The sequence below is a fragment of the Mauremys reevesii genome, linkage group 4, assembly GCF_016161935.1.
Source record: "Mauremys reevesii isolate NIE-2019 linkage group 4, ASM1616193v1, whole genome shotgun sequence".
NCBI classification, from domain to species: domain Eukaryota; kingdom Metazoa; phylum Chordata; order Testudines; family Geoemydidae; genus Mauremys; species Mauremys reevesii.
In genome coordinates, this window is record NC_052626.1 from 120,067,659 (window position 1) to 120,082,946 (window position 15,288).

General features: G+C 50.5%; 1 protein-coding gene and 1 non-coding gene across 2 annotated transcripts in view; one reads left to right on the forward strand and one right to left on the reverse strand.

Moving 5' to 3' along the window:
• LOC120404795 (zinc finger protein 420-like) overlaps positions 1-15,288 on the reverse strand; it is a 116,020-nt gene that overhangs the window by 73,185 nt on the left and 27,547 nt on the right. The gene's annotated exons all lie outside the window — the stretch shown is intronic.
• Positions 2,426-2,498, forward strand: TRNAM-CAU. The gene has a single exon. It is a non-coding gene; the product is annotated as a tRNA-Met (tRNA).

A 15,288-nucleotide genomic window follows, 5' to 3' on the forward strand; every position in this document is an offset into this window, starting at 1 on the left:
TGACTGTCCTATGCAATTACCAACCCCCTTCCTCCCCGCTTCAAACACAGTCTTCTGTACAAGAACATGACGGAAACAGTAATTAACAGCAAAGTATTTTTAATAATCAACTAGACAGGGGATGAAACTGGGATTGGGGCTTGGGTGAGTCAGGAAGGGAAGGACTTCTCAAAATTTAGGGAATGAGAGCTTTTTGGTAATTAAGCACTCTGCAGGGGTGAAGTGACAGTTTTCATGGCCCTTGGCACACCTCCTTCTTGGTACTTTGGGTGAGGGGGGTATGGGACTTTGTGGCGGGGGAGGGCGGTTGCAGATACAGTGCAGGGGGGCTCTGTCCTCCTGCCTGCGGTCCTGCAGAACATCCACAAGGCGCCGGAGCGTGTCCGTTTGCTCCCTCATTAGTCCAAGCAGCGTTTGAGTCGCCTGCTGGTCCTCTTGACGCCACCTGTCCTCCCGTTCGCTATGTGAGCGCTGGTACTGAGACGTGTTCTCCCTCCACTGGGTCTGCTGGGCCGCCTCGGCTCAGGAGCAGCCCATAAGTTCAGCGAACATCTCGTCCCGTGTCCTTTTCTTTCGCCGCCTAATCTGTGCCAGCCTCTGTGAGGGGGATGCTGGGGCAGGTCGGGAGACAGTCGCAGCTGTGTGATGGGAAAAAGGGAGTGAATTCCTTACAAAGATACATTTTTGCCAACAATGAACATAGTATAGTCTGTCTCTGTGAACAAGACCATGCACAGCACCTATCTCATGCGCACTCAGGACAAGTTCGAATTTTCGGCCTTCGCATTCATTGCCTGGGGTCTTGCACTGGAAATCAGACAAGCGGGGCAGGACAGCAGAATCCATGGAGCAGGCAGGCATGGTAAGCCATAGACTTTTGGCTGCTTAAAACTTAATGTATAGCAGTGCCCTCCTGCTGCAGGCAATCCGGAAAGCATGAACTCTGCCCCTTTTCCACCCCCTCACGGCTGTCCCCGGGAAAGATCCCTGTATGCTGCCCCTCTGCAGCCTCCACCACATGGCTGTAAACCGACGTTTATTGTTATGCAAAGGAACAGTGAAGCATTCCCAATACTAACATTACCCTAATTCCCCTAATTCAATGCAGGAGTCAAAGCGAGATCACCCTGAGGAGGATCACTGACACAGATAGAGAGCGCATGCTGCATGAAAGCCAGCACAAACCGGGGGCCTATGCTGCCATGCTCGTGGAGGCAATGCTCCCAGAGTACCTGATGATTGCCTGGCGTGGAAAAGTGTCCTACCACGGAGCACCCAATAAGGCAGCTCTCCCCAGGAACCTCATGCGTAGGCTTTTCGATTACCTCCAGGAGAGCTTCGTGGAGATCTCCCATGAGGATTTCTGTTCTATCCCTATATATATTGACCTTCTTTTCGCATAGTTAATATTCCTGTTCTGTTAGAAATAAATGTTTACATGTTTAAAGCACTTACTGACTGATCCTTCCCCTGATTCAGGGTCCGGGTTAACGGCCGGGGAGGGTTGGTAGGGGATCTCCGTGAGGGTGATGAAGAGATCCTGGCTGTCGGAGAAATCAGCGCTGTAAGCGCTGTTGACTGCCTCGTCCTCCTCATCTCCTTCCTCATCTTCCCCGTCTGCGAACATCTCCGAGGAACCAGCCATCGACACTATCCCATCGTCAGAGTCCACACACACTGGTGGGGCAGTGGTGGCAGACCCACTGAGAATGGCATGCAGTGCCTCGTAGAAGCGGCATGTCTGGGGCTGGGATCTGGAGCGTCTGTTTGCCGCTTTGATTTTTTGGTAGCCTTGTCTCAGGTCCTTGATTTTCACGCGGCACTGCATTGTATCCCGGCTGTATCCTCTGTCTGCCATGGCTTTGGAGACCTTCTCGTAGGTCTTTGCATTCCGTATTTTGGAGCGCAGCTCCGAAAGCACATACTCATCGCCCCACACAGCGATCAGATCCAAGACTTCCCGGTCAGTCCATGCTGGGGCCCTCTTTCTATTCTGAGATTGCATGGACTCCTCTGCTGGAGAGCTCTGCATCGCTGCCAGTGCTGCTGAGCTCGCCCCAATGTCCAAACAGGAAATGAGATTCAAACTGGCCAGACAGGAAAAGGAATTCAAATTTTCACGGGGCTTTTCCTGTGTGGCTGGTCAGAGCATCCAAGCTCAGACTGCTGTCCAGAGCGTCAACAGAGTGGTGCACTGTGGGATAGCTCCCGGAGCTATTACCGTCAAATTCCATCCACACCTAGCCTAATTCGACATGGCCATGTCGAATTTAGCGCTACTCCCCTCGTCGGGGAGGAGTACAGAAATCGAACTAAAGAGACCTCTATGTCGAACTAAATAGCTTCGTTGTGTGGACGGGTGCAGGGTTAATTCGAATTAACGCTGCTAAATTTGACATAAACTCCTAGTGTAGACTAGGCCCAAGCCTTCTTAGTGCAGTTGGCAGCGTGTCAATCTCATAATCTGAAGGTCCTGAGTTCAAGCCTCAGAGAAGGCAATTGTTTCTGCTTCAGATTTTCTAAAGGAAATCAGAGAAAAGGAACTAGAGGAGAGTGTCAAATATCAGAGGGGTAGTTGTGTTAGTCTGGATCTGTAAAAGCAACAAAGAGTCCTGTAGCACCTTATAGACTAACAGACATTTTGGAGCATGAGCTTTCGTGGGTGAATACCCATGCATCCGACGAAGTGGGTATTCACCCACGAAAGCTCATGCTCCAAAACGTCTGTTAGTCTATAAGGTGCCACAGGACTCTTTGTTGCTTTTAGAGGAAAGTGGTTTCTAGACACTCTAACACATACACAAACTTTTCTAAGGAATCAATTTTTCCTTCTCTATGGAGTTTGTATTCTCCATAATGCAAAATAAAACAAAAACATGCAAGTCCAAGCCTAATACAGTATGAAACTCAATACAGATAAAATCTCACCCTCAGAAATCTTCCAATAAGTTTTGTTTGCAGACTAGACTTATTTTTTAGTCTGGGCCCAATCTTTTCACCTGGTATAGTCCTTGTTCCAGCTCAGGTGGTAGCTAGGGGATTTCTCATGACTGCAGCCACCTTTCTTCTGTTTCACCCCCTTATGCAGCTTTGGTACAAGGCAGGAATCTTTTGTCTCTCTCCTGGGGAAGAGCCCCAGGTTTCAGATGGATTCCTGTACCAGGTGACATGATCACATGTCCTGTGAGACCCCAAGCCTTCATTCTTCCTGGCCTGACTCACAGATGGTGCAGGACAGAGCCATCTCCAGTCGATTGTCCTGGTTAATGGGAGCCATCAAGATTCCAAACCACTATTAATGGCCCACACTTTGCATAATTACAACAAGACATCAGAGTTATAGTTCATATTTCTAGTTTCAAATCCAAGAATGATTGGTTCATACAAATAGGATGAACACACTCAGTAGATTATAAGCTTTGTAATGATAGTTTACAAGAGACCTTTTGCATGAAGCATAGTCTAGCTACATCATATTCAAACTCATTAGCATATTTTCATAAAATCACATGGAGTGCAACATCACAGCAGGGAAAGGGTTTTACTGCAGCACCTGGGAGCAGACGAGTTTCATGTTCAGGCTGTGGTATGAGTTCCTCCAGGTTTCTCGTAAGCACACAGGGACCTTAGCGGGTGCTCTCGATACAGGAATGGCCCAGATATGATAAAGTGTTGGGGATTGCATTTTCCTTTTTTATTTGTGTATTTCCAATGACATTTCTGTTTGTGATTTTGTTTTGCTTTGTATAACTGTGTTTTCTCCTGGATTTGATATTTAACTAAAAAAAGAATAAGCTCTCCGGGCGCCAGATGGAGGATCAGGCTGTGGCTAAGAGAGCGAGAGTAGCAGGTTTTCTGTATTGTTTCCTGCTCGCATTTTCTTGATCAGTTTCTCTTCTGCATGACATTTGCCTCTTTCACATGTGAGCCTGGCTAGCTCAGTTGGTAAAACATCAGTGTTTTAATCTCAGGGTCCAGGGTTCAAGTCCCTGCTCAGGTGCAAAAGCAACCTTTCCACAGAAACTGAACAAGGCATATTGCCAGGATGTTATCTGACTTCACTTTTTTTCCCCCCAGGACTTCACCTTTCCTAGGAAGGGCCATGTACTGCCTGGGACTGAAGGGACAACTTCCTCACATGCCCACTGGCCTCTCAGTCTGGATTAAGAAAGACTTCTGGGAGCTGCAGCAAACTGCTGCATGCCAACTTGGTGAGCAAATGCAGGGCTGCCCCCACAGTGTCATCCCCACCAGAACTCAGTAGAGGTCTGGGGGTTCCCTATTGGTCCCATGGTGTAAGAGCAGCACTCGGGACTTTGAATCCTGCAATCTGAGTTGAAGTCTCAGTGGGATCTGAGAACAATTCCTGTGCCACAAACCCTGCTGGGTCTTCCAAGGTTCTATCTTGCTTTCTCAAATGCCATGGTAGCCTGTCTTTCATCCGCTAGCTGTTGTGACTTGAGCGCAAGAGGGGACGTTTGATCCAGAAGCCTGGCTGTGCCTGGAGTCCTGTAGGTAGGGATGCGAGCTCCATTTCCTCTGAGTCCTGAAGCTGGGCTGCAGCCTGGCCTAGGAGGCAGCCCTATTGGTTGACTTACTGGCCCAAAGTCACATGGGCGGTGTTGGCGTTCCCCAGGAATGCTGAAGGGCCTAAGGGAGGGAGGCTTAATACGCCTCCCTATCAGTCAGGGCGGAAGAGGAGGGCTGCAAGAGTGGGCAGGTTAATGAGCTGGGCCTTCTAGCATTTGGTTGGGGACATGGTGGGGAAGCAAACTGGGAGAAGTGGTTGCTGGCCTGTGAGGAATGGCTAAGCCGGTGGCGTAAGTGGACCTTGTCATTAGCCTACAAAGTTGTGATGCTCAAGACCTATCTTTTGGCGGTGAGGAATTTCCTCAGCCATGTATATCCCCCTGCTCCACGAGTGCTGCTGAGACCGAACATGATGACCTTCTACTTCTTGTGGGGCAATAGGATGTCCCTACCTAGTCAGGAGAAGTGTGGCTTTTCTGTCGTATTAGAAGAGGGGTTGGGCCTGGTGGGCTTTGAAGACTTTTATGGCTCTACTTTTTTGTTTTTCAATTTTCAGTGGGTGGCTGAGCTGGAGGTCAGGTCAGGCCCGAGGGGAATGGTGGGGCAACCACAAAGAACGCAACTGACTCTTCCAATATGGCCGTATTTTTTTTTAACCTCACTGGGTGCAGCACCGGGTATGGGATGGCCGATGGTGGGGGAAGGGGGAGGCCCCACCTCTAGTGTTCTTCTAGTCCCACCTTACACCCTACTGGGTTTTCAGTGGGTGGCTAGGTGGAAGGTGCTTGCAGGATGGCTTCAGCTGCAACAGTGGCTGCCCTCACAGCAGTGGCGGCCACAGCAGCGAGGCCCCGCCCCCTTCGGCTCAGTCTGAACAGAGGTCAATGTACCACTGGGTAAGACAGGCTAATTTTAAGGAGCTTCCTCTGAAGGGGAGCAATTGTCCCCAGAACTTACTGACAGGAGCTTTAAAGTATTTGCAAATGTGCACAGCCAGCATGTGCAGAGCAAAGGCTGCCTGGGGCACTGTGTCAGGCTCTGGCACTGCTTGAGACAATGGACCATCTTCAGCCACCAGGTGACCCAGGATCTAAGGCAGGAATGGGGTGAGGAAGCAAGTCAAGCTGAGCAAGGCAGGCAAAAATTCATCTCGCCTTCGTGGGCGCTTGCAATGATGCCCTTTATTTGCCAGGGCTGACAAAAACATCCCAGAAAGAGAAGCAGCAGGGTTATTCTATCTGCTACCCAAGATCCATAAACCTAGAAATCCTGGATGATCCATCATTTCAGGCAATGGCACCCTGACAGCAGGATTGTCTGGCTGTGTAGACTCCCTCCTCAGGCCCTACGCTACCAGCACTCCCAGCTATCTTCGAGACGCCACTGACTTCCTGAGGAAACTACAATCCATTGGTGATCTTCCAGAAAACACCATGCTGGCCACTATGGAGGTAAAAGCCCTCTACACCAACATTCTACACAAAGGTGGACTACACGCCGTCAGGAACAGTATCCCCAATAATGTCACGGCTAACATGGTGGCTGAACTTTGTGACTTTGTCCTTACCCATAACTATTTCACATTTGGGAACAATGTATACCTTCAAGTCAGTGGCACTGATATGGGTACTTGCATGGCCCCACAGTATGCCAACCTTTTTATGGCTGACTTAGAACAGACATCCTCAGCTTTCATCCCCTAATGCCCCTACTCTACTTGCGCTACACTGATGACATCTTCATCATCTGGACCCATGGAAAAGAAGCCCTTGAGGAATTCCACCATGATTTCAACAATTTCCATCCCACCATCAACCTCAGCCTGGACCAGTCCCCACAAGAGATCCACTTTCTGGACACTACAGTGCTAATAAGCGATGGTCACATAAATACCACCCTATACCGGAAACCTACTGACCACTATACTTACCTACATGCCTCCAGCTTTCACCCAGACCATACCACACAATCCATTGTCTATAGCCAAGCTCTAAGATACAGCCGCATTTGCTCCAACACCTCAGACAGAGACAAACACCTACAAGATCTCTATCAAGTGTTCTTACAACTACAATACCCACCTGCTGAAGTGAAGAAACAGATTGACAGAGCGAGAAGAGTACACCTACTACAAGAGAGGCCCAACAAAGAAAGTAACAGAACGCCATTAGCCATCACCTTCAGCCCCCAACTAAAACCTCTCCAGCGCATCATCAAGGATCTACAATGTATCCTGAAGGATGATCCCTCACTTTCACAGATCTTGGGAGACAGGCCAGTCCTTGCTTACAGACAGCCCCCCAACCTGAAGCAAATACTTACCAGCAACCACACAACAAAAACACTAACCCAGGAACCTATCCTTGCAACAAAGCCTGTTACCAACTCTGTCCACATATCTATTCAGGGACACCATCATAGGACCTAATCACATCAGCCACACTATCAGAGGCCCATTCACCTGCACATCTACCAATGTGATGTATGCTATTATGTGCCAGCAATGCCCCTCTGCCATGTACATTGGCCAAATCAGTCTCTACATAAAAGAATAAATGGACACAAATCACATGTCAAGAATTATAACATTCAAAAACCAGTTGGAGAACACTTCAATCTCCTGGTCACTCATTTACAGAGCTAAAAGTTGCAATATTACAACAAAAAACCTTCAAAAACAGACTCAATGAGAGACTGCTGAATTGGAATTAATTTGAAAAGTGGACACCATTAAATTAGGCTTGAATAAAGACTGGGAGTGGATGGGTCATTACACAAAGTAAAACTATTTCCCCATATTTATTTGTCCCCCTACTGTTACTCACACCTTCTTGTCCACTGTTGGAAATGGGCCATCCCGATTATCACTACAAAAGGTTTTTTTTCTCCTGCTGATAATAGCTCACCTTAACTGCTCACTCTTGTTATAGTGTGTATGGCAACACCCATTTTTTCATGTTCTCTGTGCGTGTATATATATATATATATATATATATATATATCTTCCTGCTGTATTTTCCACTGCATGCATCCGATGAAGTGGGTTTTGGCCCACAAAAGCTTATGCTCAAATAAATGTGTTAGTCTCTAAGGTACCACAAGTACTCCTCTTTCTTTTTGCAGATAAATTAATGGAGGTTAAGTCCACGAATGGCTATTTGCCAGGATGGGTAAGGAATGGTATCCCTAGCCTCTGTTTGTCAGAGGGTGGAGATGGAAAGCAGGAGAGAGATCACTTGATCATTACTTGTTAGGTTCACTCCCTCTGGGGCACCTGGCATTGGCCACTGTTGGCAGATAGCATGTGGGGTTAGATGGACCTTTGGTCTGACCCAGTATGGCCATTCTTATGAAGGGAGGGGCAGAATACTCTGCTAGAGTTTCTGTAGTGTAGTGGTTCTCACGTTTGCTTAACCCACAAAAGGTTCCTAGTTCAGAAACAGGCTGGCTTAAATTTCCCAGCTCCTACTGGCCTGTCCCTGCTGTTGTAAGAGCAGCAGTGATTTCTATGTTCAAAAGGTCTGTTATACTTCCCCTGTGCCCACTTTTGTCTCCTCTCCCTCTCTGAATGCCCGTGAAGTGGCTTTCCCCCTCCTGCTCCCTCCTGGAATGCTCGTGGGATGAATGGGCTGGTTGAAGAGCAGAAGAATTTCCAGGTAGACAGGGTGTCTGGGACTCCAGTTAGGCAGCGATCACCCAGAGCATGAACACTGCCCAAGGTGGAGTGTGACCAACCAGATGCAGCCAAGTCATCTCTAGTCGCAGGTCATGAAGTGCAGGTCCCTAAAAAGAGAAGGGGTCATGTGCTCAGGAGTGCACTCACAAGCTTGTACCTCCAGTGAATGCCCTTTGCCCGGACCACCTGGCCAGTGGTTCTCTGCGTTGTGTTTCATTGTGCCTCAGGAAGACTTACCTTCATTGCACCATCCATAGCTGTGCTGTGGGACACTTACCTTGCAGAATCCTGACATCTCCAGTGCCGTGCCAGTCCTGGGAGTGAGTATGCACGTGTGAGTGACACCCCCCCCCTTCTTCTTTTGAGCTTAGCTGTCAATATAATAAACGTGCTGCTTTCTGCCAAACTCTGGTGGGTCATTAGTCCTCCCTACGCTTACTAGCTGGCCCAATTTTGGGTAACACTTGTGATAAACTCAACCCCTGCAGAATAGAGGGTGGTGAAATGAGCTGAGAAAAAGCCTTGGCATCAACAGGGGAAAGCTAGAGGATCTTGGCCAGTCACCTTTTGAAGCCTTGCGGGTTGGTCTCCTCTGCCCTTGGAGATTGGCCTATGGTGGCCGGCTCTTCCTACTGGCCTCCTTTGCATGAGTTGTGAAAGGAGGAAGTGAGGCAGGAATGGGGCAAAAGAGGAAAGTCGAGCTGAGGAAAGCAGGGCAGAAGCTAAGCACCTCAGTGTGGCTAAGTGGGGTTAGTAGAGCACCACCATTCGTTCTGCAAAGCCTGGGGAGGTGCGGTTGGCTACTGGGAAGTAGAATCCTGTGCCTGCCTCTTGGATTCCCAGGGATGGCTACTTGCATCTCAGGAGAAGAAGGATGGTTCTGGGTGAAAGGAAGACAAGCAAAGCTATGGGAGGAAATTTGGGTGCGGGGTGCTGGCTCTGCGCTGGAGGAGGGGGTTGGGGTGCAGGAGGGGTGGCGCTTACCCCGGGAAGTGCAGCTTCCAAAGTGACTGGTACACACAACCCTGCGGCAGCAGCTCCTAGGTGGGCCGTGCCAGGGGGTCTCTGTGTGCTGCTGCCTGCAGGCACTGCCCCCAGAGCTCCCATTGGCTGCAGTTCCTGGCCAATGGGAGCTGCGGAGTTGGTACTCGGGGCAGGGGCTGTGAATGGAGACACTCCCCCTGCCCCAGGGGATGCTGGGACATGCCGGCCATTTCTGGGAGTGGCACGGAGGGATGGAGGTAGAGTGGGCAGGGAGCCACCTCAGTGCTGCTGGCACATCTCTGCACACCCATGGGGGGAGGGGAGCAGAGGGCCTCCATGTGCTGCCTGGGGTAGAGGCAGTGCACAGAGCTGCCTCCCCTCCCGGGTCTATTACAGGACTGGGTGGGTGGGGTATCTTGGCCTGCAAGGTGCAGCAGGTCAGACTAGATGATCACACTGGTCCCTTCTGACCTTAAAGGCTCTGAATCTAAAAGGGAGAGGGAAGTAAAGGAAATTTCTTTTAAAAAATTAACCAAACATTGTAATACCAAGATAACTCCAACAGCTCATTGTATAGTCCTGCCCCTTTCTTTCTCCACTGGGTGTTTAGTGACCTGCAGGACATTGATTCTTCCATTGCCACCTGGGCCTGACAAGCTTTGCTTGTGTTTGGATTCTGCAAAGCAGAAGAGCAGTTGAGGTTTTCCTTGCAAGCTGTGTGTGTGTGTGTGTGAGAATCTTTGGTCAGGTCTGCACTACAAAGTTATTTCAGCAGAATTATATTGCTCAGGCATGTGAAAAACACACAACGGTCCCTCGGTCGGCAGCTTGTTGCTGGTGTACACACTGCAATGCCACATCTGGCGACAAAACTGCCCTGTTTTGGTGACAAAATAAAACCACCTTGACGAGAGGCCTAGAGCTTTTTGCAGCAAACTTAAAGTGACAAATTGTCAGTGTAGACGCTGCCGTTCATTATATCACCATAACTGGCCTCTGCCAGTATCCCACAATGCCCGCCATGAACTCGGCTGCCCTGCATTCCTGCTACAGAGGCTGGGCCCCTCCCCTTTCATAGCTCTGGGAAGTTCTGGCAGCTGAACCTGCTGCTCTGCTCTGGCAGCCAGGAGTAAATCACTGCTGTGGATGCTGCTTTCTCCCGTACTGCGAACACAGAGCAAGTGGCAGAAGCTTCCTTACAGTGGGAGGGGGGGCCACTGGCATCAGAACTGTGGTGCCACCATGACACCCTTTCCCTAAGGCCCCTCACTCACTCCACCCCTTCTCCCTGAGGCCCCCCAACTCCACACCACCCCTTCTCCCTGATGCCTCGTCCTACCCCTCCCCTAAGCAGGGGCGGCTCTAGAAAGTAGGCTGCCCCAAGCAGCGCAGAGCGCTGCGCCGCCCTTCCCCGGTCCCGCGGTGGGTCCCCTCTTCCCGCGGCTCCGGTTGAGCTCCTGCCGGCATGCGTGCGGCAGGTCCAGCGGAGCCCGGGACGAGCGGACCTGCCGCAGTCATGCCTGCGGGAGCTCAACCGGAGCCGCGGGAAGAGGGGACCCGCCGCAGTCATGCCTGCGGGAGCTCAACCGGAGCCGCCGGAAGACGGGACCCGCCGCAGTCATGCCTGCGGCAGGTCCGCTCGTCCCGTGCTCTGGTGGACCTGCCGCAGGCATGCCGGCGGGAGCTCAACCGGAGCCAAATGCCGCCCCCCCGGGAAACGGCCGCCCCACGCGCCTGCTTGGCGCGCTGGTGTCTAGAGCCGCCCCTGCCCCTAAGGCCACACCCACAGAACCCCTCTTCCCCCCAAGACTCCACGCTGTCCACCCTTCTGTCGTTCATCCTTACAGCTTGTAAAAGTGGTGGGGCCATGGCCCTCTAAACCCCCATGATTCAGCACCCCTGACACAGAGCCAGGCAGGTAGGTGTGTGTGTGTGTGTGTGTGTGCGCACGCCAGAGACTGCTGTGCTGTGTTGAGCCAGTGAGGGAAGCGGGGGCTGATGTCGGTACTGTCTCCCTCCCTCTGCCTCAGGACTGGTTGCTTCCAGCAGCTGTCTCAACTTAGAGACCCACTCACTCTTCTCTAACACACACATTCCCTCCGCCCCGCCGCCCCCAGTCTCTGCCCCATCACACACACTTGAGTTGAAAAGCAGCTGTCAATGTAGTAGGATGCCCATGGAATGATGGGATAGAGAAACCTGCATCATGTGATGCTGAACCAGCTGATAGACATTGCAATCCCTTCCCAAAGCACCCTGCAGCCAGTTGCACAGTGGGATAGCTACCCACAGTGCACTGCTCTCTGTGGCAATCCAAGAGTTGCTAGCGTGTGTAGCCTGATTTGGGGTGGGTTAGTAGGGTCAGTGGAGTTTATCCACTTAATTTAGTTTTATTTGATAATTAATTTTCTAATTAATTAGTAATATTAATAAATATCAATAGATATTAATAATATGGGTATGGTCGCCAATATGTGTGATCAGAAGATAAGGTTCGTCTTGAATCAGGCTTCACAGAGTTTATAAAAGGAGTTTTGGGGTATATGACAGGAACTTACACTGAGACAGAAATAGTCAATCAAGACCTTTTATTTAAAATCCATGAAACAATAAGTAAATGTAAAAATGTTAAAAGCAGTTTGAGATTACAAAGTTACAAAATATCACAGTTCTTTAAGAGATATATGTATGATAATACACAGTTCTAAATTCACTCTGTGCAATAGCACTTGGGTGTTGAGAAAGGAAGTGATAAAATGGTTATAAGTTTAACCCTCTATAAACTAGATGCTTTAAAGGTAAAGCAGAAAATAGATTCCTTTATACTTACAGCTTTGAAAAGAAATACCACCATGACTTGTCAGTAGTTGACAGCCTTCATAGGGGAGAGACAGGGTGAGACGATGGAAGATAGAAAGATGGATGTATCGCCTCCCTAATGGTGTATTATCACCCTTTTTATAGGGAGAAATCCTTCCTCCTATGCCCAAATTTATCTTTCCCCACGGAAAGGTTAAGATACCCATGTCTCATAGGCTAACATATGTGTGCGTATGAGTGACAAATATGTACGCATTTGTGGTGTACTTGTTAGATTTGTGGGCAAAAATCCCCACTTTCCACCCTTTACTACTATTGGTAGTAGGTGAAAGGTCTCCAGACATTCAAAGGTCTCCAGACATTTGCGTAGGTTTGTATTCTATTATTACCCTTCTGAGTAAGGGTCCTAAAGGTTGCTTTCAGCGTCACGCAGGATGTTGACCAGGGTGTCTGGCCTGGATGTCTGTAGGTATCTTGCATTTCAGCTATTGCAAATAATTCTATAATCTTAATCTATAAAGCCTACACACTTTTATCAAAAAGACATTTTATACAGACCAACAGATTAATCCTCAGGGCTACACGTGGATGTGCTTTGCTCGCACAAGCCACATAGTGTGGACACGCAACCGCGGTTTAATTAAAATGCTTTAACTAAAGCCACATAACCCTGTTGTGTAGACACAGCCTGAGAGTGAGACAAGACCTAGCTCCTGTTGTCACCAAGGATGCTCAGCCACTGAAACTAAGGAACCACAAGTCAGGGCCGGCTCCAGACCCCAGCGCGCCAAGCACGCGCTTGGGGCAGCGTCCCGCGGGAGGGCGGCAGGCGGCTCCGGTGGACCTCCCGCAGACGTGCCTGCGGAGGGTCCGCTGGTCCCGCGGCTTCGGTGGAGCATCCGCAGGCATGCCTGCGGGAGGTCCACCAGAGCCGCGGGACCAGCAGACCCTCTGCAGGCATGTCTGCAGGAGGTCCACTGGAGCCGTGGGACCGGTGACTGCCAGAGCGCCCCCCACGGCGTGCCGCCCTGCTTGGGGTGGCACAAATCCTAGAGCCACCCCTGCCACAAGTTCCTCCATAGTTGACAGGACTCAACCCCGAGCAGGTAGCCACCAATGGATTTCTAATCTATCACCTTAATCACTCAGCCACAACTACTTGCTTTATGCAGTTTTCTCACTACACTCTAGTTTTGATCTCACTGAGTGATCATTTCCAATTGTTTAACCAGACCAGCTTCCACACCACACTCACTGCTGTGCCGTTGTGTAAGTGTGGCCATGGCTGAACAGCAAGAATTCCTGCCCATTTCCCTTCTGGCTGGAGTATGAGGAGAGTGTGTTTGACATTGCTGAGGATTGCTGTCCCTTTCCTGCCTTGATTAATCCTGCCTTCATTCAGACAGTCCCTTTCCTGTCACATCCCCAGTACATCAGTGATTGTGATAGCAGGAGGCAGGTTTTCGCTGGGGCACTGAACTTTGCCAGGGGGTTGGTGGCTCCTTTCTTTCCTCACCCTGGAGTAAACTCAGCTTTTTATTCCATCCTTGATGTTTCATGGAATAACAGCAGCAGCATGAAGAAAGAGGTGGGCACAGTGGGTCTCAGAGGAGGGGCAGAGAGGTGCAAGCAGTGGGTTGGGCTGGGCAAGGCACGTAAGGGGAGGTGACAGAGAGGTGTGGGTGGCAGCAGGGCCGGCTCCAGGCACCAGCATTCCAAGCTGGTGCTTGGGGCAGCAATCTGCAAGGGGCGGCAGTCCCTGTTGTTTTGCCCCCAAGCAGTGCACCGAATTGCCACCATGGGCGGGGGTGGGGGCAGTCCGTGTGCCCTTAGGGCGGCAGGCGTGTTTCTACGGTGGCAGCAATTCGGCAGCAGCAGCTTCTATGTTTAGCTGTCCGGGGTGGCTTCAGCTAAACATAGAAGCTGCCTCCGAATTGCCGCCGCCGCGGAAATGCGCCTGCCGCCCTAAAGGCACATGGACTGCCCCCACCGTTCGCAGCGGCAATTCGGTGCACTGCTTGGGGCGGCGAAACCTGTAGAGCTGGCCCTGGGTGGCACAGGTATCACAGGAGGGGCAGAGGGGTGTGGGTGGTGGGCAGGGCAGGTCTCAGGGGAGGGGCAGAGAGGTGTGGGTGGTGGGCAGACCTTGGGGCAGAGGGTGTAGAGGCACGAGCAGCAGGCCTCAGGGGAGGAGAGGAGCGAGCAAGAGGCAGACTAGCTTCTAGGGAGCTTCCAGAGCTCATGCCCAGCCTCCCCAAATGCAAGAGTCATAGGCCACCTGTTCTCTGGGTCTTCACTAACCAAGCCCCTCCCCGAGCTATGTTGATGGGAGAAGCCCTCCTGTTGACACAGCACTATCTGCACCGGGGTTAGATTGATATAACTGCATTGCTTGGGGGGGGATGTAAATTTTTTTACACCCCTGAGTAATGTAGTTACACCGACCTAATTTTGCAGCATAGACCTGTGCAAAGAATCACACACACACACCTTGGGAGCAAAACTTCACCTGCTCCTCTGCTTTACAGAATCCAAACACAAGCAACACTTGTCAGGCCCCTGTGGGGGTTGGCAGACAGTCAGGTGTGGGCAGACAGGATCCTTTAAAAAACAGCAGGCACCAGGGCGTAGCTGGTTAAAGCACCTGTTTAATAAACAGAAAATCCTGCGTTCAACTCCCAGTGGAGCCCTTGTTGCGTGGCTTTTGGGGCACCTGGCATTGGCTACTGTCAGAAAATAAAATTCAGAGCTAGATGGACCAATGGTCTATCCTAGTAGGGCTATTCCTATGGTTTAAATTACACTCGCAGGCACTGATAATAGAGTTACTGAAAGTTTGGGAGTTAAGAGCTTATAGGTCAGTGGTCCAGTCCCCTCAAGGATGACCCCCTCCCTCTGGGGCAGGGGCAGGTCTGAGCTCTCACACCAAATGCTTCATTGCGGCTGCCAGAATCTGTGGGCAGCTCACCTAGTTTATGCTGAGGGTTGAGACCTACCTTGTGCCCAGTGTCTGAGAATGAAAATCCTAAACCACTCTTTGAAATAACAAACGCAGCAGGATGTGATTCTGCCCCTGCCCCAAAGCAGACAGACCAAAGGAGAAATGCCATGAGTCCAGCGTAATACTTCACTGCGGTTTTACCATTTCCACTTGCTAAGGTCCCTCCCAACCTTCTGGGCTCCTAGAGCAGGGTATTGAGCCTGAGCCAAGACACGTACACTGCAACTTTACTCCAGACCAAGCTGCATGATCCTGATTAATTCGACACTGGCCAGCC